The following is a 12,629-nucleotide window of genomic DNA, read 5'->3' on the forward strand; positions in this document are numbered from 1 at the left end:
TGTGGTGTGGTTAAATGTGCAGGTCCCAGGGTCCCACTCCCTGGGTTCAAATTCCGGCTCTGCTATTTAGCAGATCTGTGACCTTGGGCAAGTTACCTAATCTCTCTGTGCTACTGGCCTCATCTGTAAAAGGAGGTGACAATAATACCTGCCTCATAAATTTTTGTGAGTTTTAAGTAAGTTAATACAAGTAAAGTTGTTAGAACAGTGCCTGGCATATAATAAGAAGTGTGAGGTTTAGCTATTGTTACTTGCTATTGTGACTTTGTTCAATTAACACTTGTCAAGTAGAGCCCTGGGTTAAGTAGAGCCCTGGGGTGTTGGGTGGTTAACAAAAGACCACAAGGGAAATTGAAATAGAGAAATTTATTTCTCACAGGTCCTGGAGAAAGTACATGGCATGCCTTTATGGGCCACACGGGGAGTTCAAAGCAGGGTGCAGGCAGAGAGAGAGCCGCAGGACCTGGGACACATGCCTTTACTAGGGTTCATGGGTGGAGGGCTTTAGGGTTCTTGGACTAAGGCTTTGTCAGTTCAAACCAAAAAGAGCCAGGTTTTGATAAGCTCTGCGTGAGTGCACAAGTGGAAGGCCCTGGGAGGCAGAGGACACTGTTTACCACAAGGGCTGCTGGAGGAAGGTTACATTTACTTGTGATTCTGCGGGCTGTTATCTAGGCATGCGCTTGGGAGGGCTAGTGTCAGGTCAAGGCCTCTGCAGGCTGCTTGGCCACACAAAATGGATGCTGAGGCAGCAAAACTCCCAACACTTGAAACAATATAAACTGGTATGGAATAATCTCTAAGATATAGTAAATGAAAAAATTAAGTTGCAGAACAGTGTATGCTACAGTGTATACATATACTATGTTATTATTTTGTATAAATAAAAGAGACTATTTACATGTATATGCCAAGACTATCTCTGGAAGGACGCTGTACTTTCCAAGTGACTTCTAACTGCAGCATAGTGTCCTATTGGATAGATGCACTATAATTTACTTAAGCAGTCCCCAATTGCCGGACCAGTTAGTTCCCTTTCAGACTTATGCTACTAATAACGCTGCAACAAAAACCTTTATACTTCCATCTTTGTGAATATAGAAGTACACCTCAAAGATATATTGGGAAGGGAATTGCTGGGTCAAAGAACATGTGCATTTTATATTTTTGATAACATGGACCATTGGTCCTTTTAAATGTCCAGCTTGATCATAGGTAAAGAAGCTCATAACAGCAGTTGCCTCTGGAGAGAGGTTTTCCCCTATTTGTGAAATTTAGATTTTACCAGGTGCATATGTATTTTTCCAAAGAAACATGTATCTCTATGTCTATCTGTCTTAAAGTAAAAGAACCAATGGTTTTAGATGAAAAGTGACACTAATTGTTACATTAATTGTTTTCAATGAAGACCTTGCCAGATATCCTCTGCTGTTTCTATTAGCCTCTGCTCATTTCTCCTGTATCTCCCTTCCATAGGACCTCGCTGCCGACACCTCTACCTGGTTCCTACCCTCCTTGTGGGCACTGTAGCAGCCATTAAGTTATGTTGCCTGACAAGGGATTTGACAGCACAAACATTTGTTGGGTTCTCAAACTCAATGTGTCTTAAACATAACTTACTATCTTTCCTCCCTGACCTCCAAATTCGATGCTCTCTCTTCCTGTATTTCTTATCTCAGTGAATGGTATTGTCATCTCCCCTCTCCTGTCACCCAAGCCAGAAACCTGGGAGTCCTGTTAACCCCTCCCCTCTGTCTCCCTCAGCATCCATCTGTTATCAGTCAACAAATCATAGTGATTCTGCGCCCTAAATATCACTTGTATCCTTCTCTCTCTCTCTTTTTTAAAAAACACATAGCTCATTCCTTTTTATTACTCAATAGTATTCCATTGTATAGACTCACTACAGTTTGTTTATCCATTCACCTACTGAAGAACATATTAATTCCTTCTTGTTTGGGCAATTCTGAGTACAGCTGCTGAAAACATTCATGTGGAGGTTTTTGTGTGGGCATAAATTTTTAAATCAGTTGGGTAAATAGCTTTGAGTGCAACCGCAGGATTATATGGTAAGACTGTTTTGCTTTGTAAGAAACTACCAAATTGGCTTTCGAATTGGCTCTACCATTTTCCATTCCCACCAGAAATGAATGAGAGTTACTGTTGCTCACATTTTGCCAGAAATTGATATTTTTATGATTTAAAAAATTTAGCCATTCTAGTTGGTGTGTTTCCTTTCTTCTGTTTTAAAAATACAGTTTCCCATGTTGGGGCCTCAGATGGTCTTTACCATAATATTCTCTTTCTGAACCTTTCCAAGCACCAAATTCTTACTTTGTGTTCTTATGACCAGAGCAGAAACAAACCTTTCCTGGGTAGTTGGGAACAGGAAAATATGCTTTATTTCTGTTTTGTAGAGCAGAGCCTAGAAATGCCGTGCCTGATTTTCCAGAGGCCCTTAGAGTGCTGCTGGCTTAGATCACAAATGAAAAATTCAGATGTGGACAGGTGTGAAAGTCAGGGGATCAGCCTGGGGGATTCTGGGTGTCTCCAGTTCAGCAGAACAAATGGCAAAACAACAGGTGTCCACAGATGTACCAATCCATGAGGCACTTATACCCAGAGCTCAGTTTCAGATCGAATTCTCTCATGAAATCTGCCCCCTCTTTGAGGCCCCCATCACCCAGTGTCTGTAGGGCTTGGGAAATCATGCATTTTGCTGGCCTTACGTTACAGGTACCAGGAGGTTATGGGTGACTCACCCGGGATAAGCTGGCTTTAGGACTCAAAGTTCTGACATTTTCAGGCTGTTTATTAGTCACAGAATGTTGCAGCCTACCTATAGATATTGCATAATAATTAAAAACTATGACTGAAGCAAATGCTCAGGAGTGACCCGATAGGACAGAGACCTGTGGAGTAGGGAACCCAGTCTAGGGTCCTCAGAGCCACAGAGTGCTCTCTTGAAATAAGAAGACGTTTTCAGGTGGAGGAAGAAGGAATACTATGGGAAAAAAATCAACGTGACTTTCCCTAGTTTGGGGATCAGAAACGGAGTTGGTGAACTTTGGAAGTTAGCATTCCATGGAAAGAAAGCAGAGCCAGGGACTACTAAAGTAAGATCTTTGTAAGCTTTGGACCACCCTGCATTTGTTCTTATTGTGTTCCCTGTTTGCTGCTTGGAGTGATGGCAGAAAACACTTAAAACCAAAGAGGCCTGTGTGCTGGTCATCAGGAGCACTAGCAGAGCAGGGAGCTTAGGGAACTACGTGTTGCTCTTTAGCCAACATAGGTGGTGGTATGGCAGCCTCCAAAAGAGAGGGAAGCAGGTTGAATACTTGGGTCTGCTGCAAAGGAGAGCTTTCAGTGAGTTACACGGTGGGAGGGAGCAGTTGGTCCTGAGAAAGGCCTGAGCCGAGCAGCAGCAATTTCATGTGTGAACGAGGTTGCTCATAGCAGCACTGTCTGTAATAGAAAATTGGAAACAACCCAAGTGTCCATCAATAGGGGGTTGCTAAATAAATTGTGGAACAGCTTTACTATGAAATACTATACAACCATTAAAAAGAATGGAGAAGATATAAATGCTGATATGAAAAGATACCTGAGATATGTTGTGAAAAAAGAGAAGTGCATAATAGTATGCATATAGTAAAATCCCATTTCTATATGGTGTTTCCTTTTAAGGTTAGGCATATAATATGTATTTACATATTGTATGTATCTGGACAATGTCTGGAAGGAAATACGTAAAACTGTTAACAGTGCCCCACCCCTGCCCTCTGGGATTGGGACTTTGGGGAAATATCAGGGAATTATTTCTTTCAACTTTATAATCTTGATTCTGTTTGAAAGTTTTAAAAGGCATTTATAATTTTTTTCTCTTTTTTTTTTTTGAGGAAGATTAGCCCTGAGCTAACTACTGCCATTCCTCCTCTTTTTGCTGAGGAAGACTGGCCCTGAGCTAACATCTGAGCCCATCTTCCTCTACTTTATACATGGGACACCCACCACAGCATGGTGTGCCATTCGGTGCCATGTCCGCACCCGGGATCCGAACCGGCGAACCCTGAGCCACCGAGAAGTGGAACATGCGAACTTAACCGCTGCGCCACCAGGCCGGCCCATCCATTTATAATATTTAAAAATTCTTTTTTTGTAGAGCTTTTGAGGGTTTCGGCCAGGCAAATTTCAGGATTTATGATATTTGGAAGCCTGTCCCTCAATGCTGATTTCAATAGCAATATGGACTTCAGTTTTCTGGTGTCTTCCTTCACCCCGGGTGGTGGACAAAATTGCAGGGGTAGTGTATGTTCTTTTCACACCCATGTGCAATATTTACAATGACCATGTTCTAAGCTACAGCAGGATTCAACAAGATGCCGAAGAACTGATAAGATATAAATAACATTCTCTGTCCACAGGGCAATAAAATGAGAAATCAGTAACAAAATACCATATTTAAGTAATAGTTAAATAACCAGTTTAAGACATAGTCCAACTCTAATTCTCCAACAGTGATAACATAAAGGAAAAACTTGTAATCATGACTTTTCTCTGGTTTTTATCTTCACCCTTAATTATAATGAGGATATTTGCTGCTCCTAAGTTGAACTAGCTGTGAACAAATGAATGAGTGAATTTATTTATTTATATCTCCTCTCTTTCCATAGTGAATTGAAGGCAGTTCAGTCACTTGTGAACTCAATTCTGAATCTGGAGGGACCTTCCTTGTCAGTAGTTGTGACACTAATGTATTAAAGCCATGAAATTCCCCTAAGATGCTAACCCTGGGCTCCAGGCACCTGCGTTTGAAGAATCCTGTTTTTCTCTGGAGAGGAACCCACACCTGCCAGTCACAATAATGCTTAGATACTGACACGGACAGATGCCCAAGATATATCTTATGTGAAAAAAAACAAGTTGCAAGGGCCGGCCCAATGGCATAGTGCTTAAGTCTGTGTGCTCCACTTTGGTGGTCTAGGGTTCGAGGTTCGGATCCCCAGCCTGGACCTACACACTGCTCATCAAGCCATGCTTGATGCGTGCCCCACATACAAAGTAGAGGAAGATTGGCACAGATGTTAGCTCAGGGACAATCTTCCTCACATACACACACACACACAATTAAAAAAAATTTTTCTTTTAATAAAAAAAGTTGCAAGACAATGTGTATTATACATAGTGTTAAGTGGCCTAATTTACAAACCAGGCATAGTCTTGGGGCATGAAGAAAGAAAAAAAATGTTTTGAAAGATATATATATATATATTTTAAAGTACTGAAATAACAAAGGAAAAATCAAAACTTTGACTTCTGTATATTCATTTACTGTTTAGTATTTTAATTTTGAATGAGACATGGGTGGGGTAGGTGGACAGCATAACCATTCCTAGGTTTAGGGTTGCTTAAATTCTGAGTCTGATTTTATGATATTAATTTTGTAAAATTTTACATATATGTGCGTATATATTAAATGTTCCCATATGCAGAGAAAGCAATCAGGATAAATACACCTCAGCTTAAAAGTGGTTATCTCAGGGCTGGCCCCGTGGCCGAGTGGTTGAGTTTGCGTGCTCTGCTTCAGCGGCCCAGGGTTTTGCAGGTTCGGATCCTGGGCGGGGACATGGCACCGCTCATTAAGCCATGCTGAGGCGGCATCCCACATGCCACAACTAGAAGGACCCACAACTAAAATTACACAACTATGTACCGGGGGCTTTGGGAGAAAAAGGAAAAATAAAATCTTTAAAAAAAGTGGTTATCTCTGTAGGATAGAACTTTAATTTCTACCTCATGTATTTCTGTAACTTTTGACAGTTTTACAATGAGTAAGAGTTATTTTTGTAATCAGGAAAACAATGAAGATTAAAAACAAAACAAAACAAATTTATTTTAGGCAGTGTGCAGTTGAGCCTTGTCTGGGAATGTCACTCATCGATGGTGTGGTTGTGTGGTCTTACTGCCCATTTTCAGCTACTGAGATGTTGCTGCCAAACTCACGGACAAAATCTTTCCCACAAGCCCAGCCTGAAGGCTTACCCTTGATTTATTGCACTTTCCTATGATTTCTTTGCATCCTTCTGCTGCCACTCTGATCCCTGGCCACATTCTACCTGTTCCCTTATCCAGCTGGGCTCGGTGGACACTCATCTGACTATTAAGATTCCTAACTCTGGGGCCAGCCCTGGTGGCATAGTGGTTAAGTTTGGCATGCTCTGCTTTGGCAGCCCAAGTTTTGTTCCCCAAGCCTGGACCTACACTGCTCTGTTAGCAGCCATGCTGTGCTGGTGGCCCACATACTAAAAAAATAGAAGAAGACTGGGATGGATGTTAGCTCAGGGCAAATGTTCTGCAGCAAAAGAAAAAAAAAAAGATTCCCAACTCTGTTTTTCTCTTTTCCAGCTTGACTTGACCTCTGGAATTGACATTAATGCAGACTTTCTAATAAAACTGTACTTCATTTTCCTGTGTAAACAGGCCTTCTGGCCATTTTCTTGTGTGATTCAGAACTTTATGTAAATACTCCGGCAAGCTGGATGAATGCAAAATGTGGGCATGATCAATTAAACATATTGAGCACAGTAAGTTCTTAAAGCTGTGTTTGGATGGGAGATGGTACTGACAACCATGCAGAGGATGCTCACCAGTTTCCTGACAGTTTAGGGATGAAGGCTAAACCAGCAGATCAGAGGAACAAGACAAAGGTGGCCAGCTGGCAATGAGGAGATTGCAGTGTTGGGGAGGTGAGGGTATCGGTGGTGATGAGGGGTTTTGACTGCTGAGTGACTTCTCCGGGTGGAGAATTCATCAGGGTCTGGAGTTTCCCGAAGACTAAGGCTGTTGAGACCAACTGGGATTTACTGGGCTTTAGCTAATCCTTGGCTTGGAGACACACAGATTACCTGTCTGGCCTGTTTGTTGGTGTGTTATACAGAGACCAAAACCCAGCAAAAGAGAGGCCTGGGAGAGCAGAACCCCTCTTAAGTGGAAGGACCCTTCCCCAAGGTAAAGCTGATGGCAACTCAGAGTAGGTTTTACTTGATGAATAGTTGGCCACCCAAGGAGAGAGAGAGAGATTGGGAGAGAGAATGAAAGGGGAGGGGTGGCAGCCCAGTGAGCGCTTCCAGTTACCATATGAGAAAGGAGTCAAGAGCCAGGCCCTGGAGCCAAACCTTGTGACACCTGTGTGACTCTTAACTGTGTGTGCCTCTCCCAACTGTGTGTTGTTTATGTTTTTCCATGTCTGTTTCCAAGGTGATTAGCAGTAAATCAGTATCAGTAAAGGAGCAAAAACTTTAAAATAAAATGTGTTTGTCCTTGGCAGCAGCAAGGAAGGGGGAGCTGGGGAGGCTGGCAGAGGCACCTCCCCAGGGAGATAAAAGCATCCCGGTCCCCAGGGCCCACTGCGAGAAGGTGAACGAGATCTGGACCTGGCAGCAAGCTTGCATCGAGGAGGGCCTTGGGGCCTTTGAAAAAAAAAAGCCCTCTCCTGTGGGGTTTTCTCACTGCTACCCTCATTTTACTTATCCCTCTATTGTGCCACTTATTTCCCACCTAATAGGAGATCATAAATTACCCTGTGACTATTTGCTTTTATATTTCCAGCTAGATGTTAGAATGAAACGATGCCTCACATGTTCCTGTATTCCCAAGAGCCTGGTACAGAACTGGGCATGTATCAGAGGCTCAATGTACCTGCATTTTTTTTAATTAAAAAGAATTTTATATACACATATATCGTGTATAAAGCTGCCCTTTTTGTTGGCTCTTTTTCCTTGGCTCTCCCTCCTCATGTTCATGTGGTCGTATACAAATAGAATGCACACACACAAATATATATAGTTTTTTGTCAATATATATTTTAAAAAATATAATTATGTCACCTCATACACTTTTCTGACTCTCGTTTTTCTTCCTCAACAATACCGCTTGGAAATCTACCAAGTAAATTTCTATAGTCCAAGGTGTTGCTATAAATGTGCTGTAATGTATTCAAAATGTGGTTATGCTTGAGCCCTGGCTCTCTGGAGCTGATTGTTCACGTCTCTTCCCAGTCTGGCATTTGGTGACGTCAGGCTGGTAGCTTGAAATTGGGCATGGTGGGAATATTTACACCATAGAAATCTGCTTTTTCCTGGTTTTACTAGCATACCACTGATCCCTACTAATGGGTTTTGGTTTGTTTCTATTTTTTGTGGGGTGAGTGGGGGCATGAGGGGAGAATGGCCAGTACAAATAAACAATGCTGATACACACACATACCCATACAAACACATGTATATATCTATATCTATCTCCTTATGTACTGGAGTTTTCATTTCTATGGGATATGAGTGGGATTGACGGGTCAAAGGGAATAGATATTTTCAATTTCAAAAGATGTCGCCAGATTATAAAGGGTTGTAAAAATTTACAATTCTGCCAGCAATGTAAAAACTGTCCATGCATCCCTGCTAGCAGTGGAAATTACTTTCCTTTTAATTTTTGCTAGTTCAAAAGGTGTAAAATAATCTCGTTGTACTTTAATTTGCATCTCTTTGAATACTAATAATTTTGAGCTTGTTTTCCTATGCGTGTTGACCATTTAAATATGCTCTTTTGTGAGGTGCCTTCTAATAACTTTTGCCCATTTTTCTATTGGGTTCTTTGTCTCCTTCTTGTCCATTTATAAATGCTTTTTGTTTATTGTTGTTTTTAATTATCTGTCTGTCTTGTACATTATGAATATTTTCCCCCAAATCTATTGTTTGTCTATTGACTGCTTATTTTATCTATTGCCATATGAAAGGTTTTTTTAAATTGTTACAAGGTAAAATATGTCTATATTTTCTTTTATAGCTTGTAGATTCCAGTCTTGGTTTACAAAGCCCCCACTCTCCCCCGACACTGAGCATGTAGACTCTAAATTTTCAAGATTGTTATTGTCTTATTTCTTACATTTGTCTTTAATCTGTATGGAGTTTATATTTGTATGTGGTATAAAATCAGAGTCCAGTTTTATTTTCTTCCAGATGGAAGTTGTCTTGGTACCATTTATTAAATAATCCATCGTTTTTCAGGGAATTGAAATATCAACTATGTCATGTAGTAAATTCTCATATATATATATATACACTTCGTCTATTTCTGGGTTCTCTATTTTATTCCACTGATGCATTTATCTATTCCCATGCCGATACCAAATTGATTTAATTACAGTAGTTTTATAGTACACTCTGACGTCTGGTAAGACAAATCTCACTTTTTATTTTTCTTTTTCACATTTTTATTTGCCATTCTAAAGCATTTATTTTTCCATGTAACTTTAAGATCATTTAATTCAATTTTCTCCCCAAATAAAAACATTTTTGTTATCTAATTAGAATTGCATCAAATGTGTACATTAATTTTGGAAAAATTGACATTTTCGTTAATATTCTTTCCAAAGGTATTTACTGAGTACCTACTTTGTGACAGGCCCTGAGGGTATAGCAGTGAAGAAAACAGACATGTCTCTGCCCTCTTTGAGTCCAGGTTATTTTTTAAGTAAATAAATGGCCCAGTGGTTCCACTCTTGGGTATATACCCAGAAGAAATGAGGACTAACATCCACCAAAAGATGTGTACAATAATGCTCAGAGCAGCTTTATGCATAATAGACAAAAACTGGAAGTAACACTAATGTCCCTACCATAGAGTGGATAAATAAATTGCAGCGTATTTATGTGATGGAATATCACACAGCAATGAAAAAAGAATGAACTACTGATACCCACAACAACATAGGTGAATCTCACAGATATTATGTGGAGCATACAAAGGTGAACATAGAAGAGTACATACTCCATGATCCCATTTATTTGAGGTTCAGAAATAAGGAACACGTTATCTAGAGACAGGGTAGAATAGTGGCTACTTCTGTGGGCTAGATGCATATTTACTGTGAGGGGACACAAAGGAAACCTCTAGGGTGGTGGTCTTGCCTTACATTTGATCTGGCTCGTGATTACACAAGTACATATATACGTTCATCAAACCATACGTTTGTGAACCATCCACTTTACGGTTTGTAAGTTATACTTCAATTAAAACAAAAAAGAATAAAAGGGAAATTCATCCTTACAGAATTGCCACCTCCCCTTCAGGGTCCCTAGGATGAGCAGCCATCTGCCCACCTCTGTCTTCTGCTTTCTCCATCTCTGAAAAACTGAGTTTTCCAGTGCTTTCTAGGCTGGGCTGTTGCAGTCTTGAAGTGCCTGCAGCTGCTGTTCATGTCACGCTCTTCCAGAGCCCTCCCCGCTTTTTAAAAAATATATTTGAAAACATCTCTTGATGGAATACAGCACAGTATTGTGGAAAAGCAGCAGACCTGGACAAGCCAGCTCAAACACCGTCTCCCCCACTGGTCAATAAGAAACCCTAGGTTTTTGTGCCTTACCCCCAAAAGAGTTATAAAGTTCAGTAAGTGCCTGGAAAGCAGGCAAGACTCTGCGATGCAATCTGGATCCCCCATTACCAATTTGCTTTGCTCACCCACCGTGATGGCTGGGCCTTATGCTTCCTAGGGGGAAATGAGCAGTTTGAATGCCCCCTCCTTCTCCCTTCTCCCATCTCACCCACTCTCTTCCCTTTGTTCTCCATAAATGGTTCGCTGATGTGGGGGTGCCTGCATTTGCGGCTCTTTGGGGAGAAAACTTTGAGCCAAACTTGGGGTTCACATGTAACCCCAAAATTGTTAACGTTGGTTGCAGCCCGCAGTGGTTACAAAAGGCAGATTACCATGCAGTGCAGCTGAGTTGTAGTTATTTCATGCCATTGTGTATTTCCGCCCTCTAGGGTAGTGACTCACTGCTTTCCAGTTCAATGTGAGGACATGTCCCACAGTGTTGACTGCCTGATGCTCCTGGAGGACATTCCTAACCCACCACTCACCAAGTTATTAGAAATCTAACTCCGAAATCACTAATCCCCAAATAGCCTCTGTTCTCTCAACTGCTGGCTTCCTTGCTTTGATTTTATGCACAGTAGTTCTAAACTCAAGGCCAAAAATTCTACCCCATGCCGAGCCACTTTCAAAGGAGAACCAATATGCTAAGACTAGAGGGGGATTTGAATAGCGGCTAATTGTCAGTTTGTCTAGTGAAAAAAGCTTCCTCTCTCCCCCAAGCGGGCTGGTTATTTGTTAAAGTTTGCTCGGGTTTTGGAGCACCTCGCTGTTAGGGGCAGCTCAGACTCAGCAGTTTTAATTATTAATCAGGTCAAAGGCTGATGACAATTTTTCTTCTCTTCAGGGGAGGGTCTTGGAAGTTCACAGGAGGGGATGTCCAAGCCCTTGTCCTGTGATGGGTGAAAAGGAGCGAAGGAGGGAAGTGATTCAAGCCAGACCAGTCCCGAGTTCTTAATGGTTCCTTGCCCTAGACAGACTGGGTTGGAAAGTTGCTTACTCTGCCTCTGGCTTGATTATAAGTGAATATAGGTCTTCATCCTTTCCGAGGGGTTGTGGCTTTCTGAGTTGAAGAAATCCCAGACTTGACAGCCTATGTGAAAGCGTATCCTGTAACATAGACCCTTGCAAATTGGAGGGCAGACAAGGTGGTATGCTCTTCAAATTTGGCCACTTTGGGGCATCAGCTCACTCAGGTAGGGGTGGGGTAGGGCTCCTCTTTGCTCCAGCACACTTTGGGAAAGGCACGAGGCTTTTTGCAGTTGGGGTTTGAACGTTTCCAAATATGCTGACTCTATTCCTGTCCTGCCTCCCACGCTTCTCTCCTGGTCTCTCTGGCCCTGCTTTCTCTTTTTGGCCTGAGACCCCAGCTTGACAAGATCCAGAAAAGTCTCCTTTCCGACAGCCATTCTGCAGGATTCCAGCAGGCCCCGCCTCCTGCCCCTGTTGCTAGGCAGATTCCCCTGTTGCTAGGCCACCACTGCTTCTTCCCTGCCTCAGAAAGAGGCACAAATTCCCGGTGACCCACTCAACCGTCTACCTAGCCATATGCTGACAAGACAAGTGGGTCCTAAACACCTACTATATGTGAACCCCCATGCCCAGTGTAGACCAGTTCCAAATGGGAGAAGAGGCAGCAAACTGGGGTGTCAGACACAGAGGTGAGCAGTTGTCTTGGGGGGTGGGGGGCCGGCTGTCTCCTGGGGCGGGGGGGGTTTCTCAGGGGCCAGCCATTAACTTGGAGACTTTTCTCTGGTCCAAGGTCTGACCCTCAGCCTTACAAGCTCTGAAAAGTCATCTTACCTGCCACCAGAAACAGAACCTTGTCCTGGTAATAAAAGCATATTCATCAGGCTCGAAAGACCAATGCCTAAAACCAGAATGTGAATTTATTAATTTATAATGAGAAGTCTGTCACATGGATCTAGGATACTCCTGCAGGCATCACCGTCTCTCTGAGGAGGCAGACTTTTCTGGAAACAATGGCATTGCTGAAGGATATTGGAGAGTTGCTATGGAGCATCAGTTTGCATAGGAAAGGGAGTATTTCTATATTTATATCTATTTGAACGTTCTTACAATTTGCTAGATGTACTACAAAATGCTAGATGTTTTACAGATGTCATTTTATTAATTTCTCACATCAGCCATGAGAGGGAGCTACAAACAGTCAAACCCATTTCACAGAAAGAAAGCAGTTCAG

General features: G+C 42.0%; 1 long non-coding RNA gene across 1 annotated transcript; it reads left to right on the forward strand.

The window, feature by feature from the left end:
* Positions 1-11,902: 11,902 nt before the first annotated feature.
* LOC138916642 (uncharacterized) lies at positions 11,903-12,302 on the forward strand. Its single transcript, XR_011423946.1, has 2 exons — positions 11,903-12,087; positions 12,189-12,302. It is a non-coding gene; the product is annotated as an uncharacterized lncRNA (long non-coding RNA).
* Positions 12,303-12,629: the final 327 nt, after the last annotated feature.

The sequence above is a fragment of the Equus caballus genome, chromosome 1 (assembly GCF_041296265.1).
Source record: "Equus caballus isolate H_3958 breed thoroughbred chromosome 1, TB-T2T, whole genome shotgun sequence".
Classification (NCBI taxonomy): Eukaryota; Metazoa; Chordata; class Mammalia; order Perissodactyla; family Equidae; genus Equus; species Equus caballus.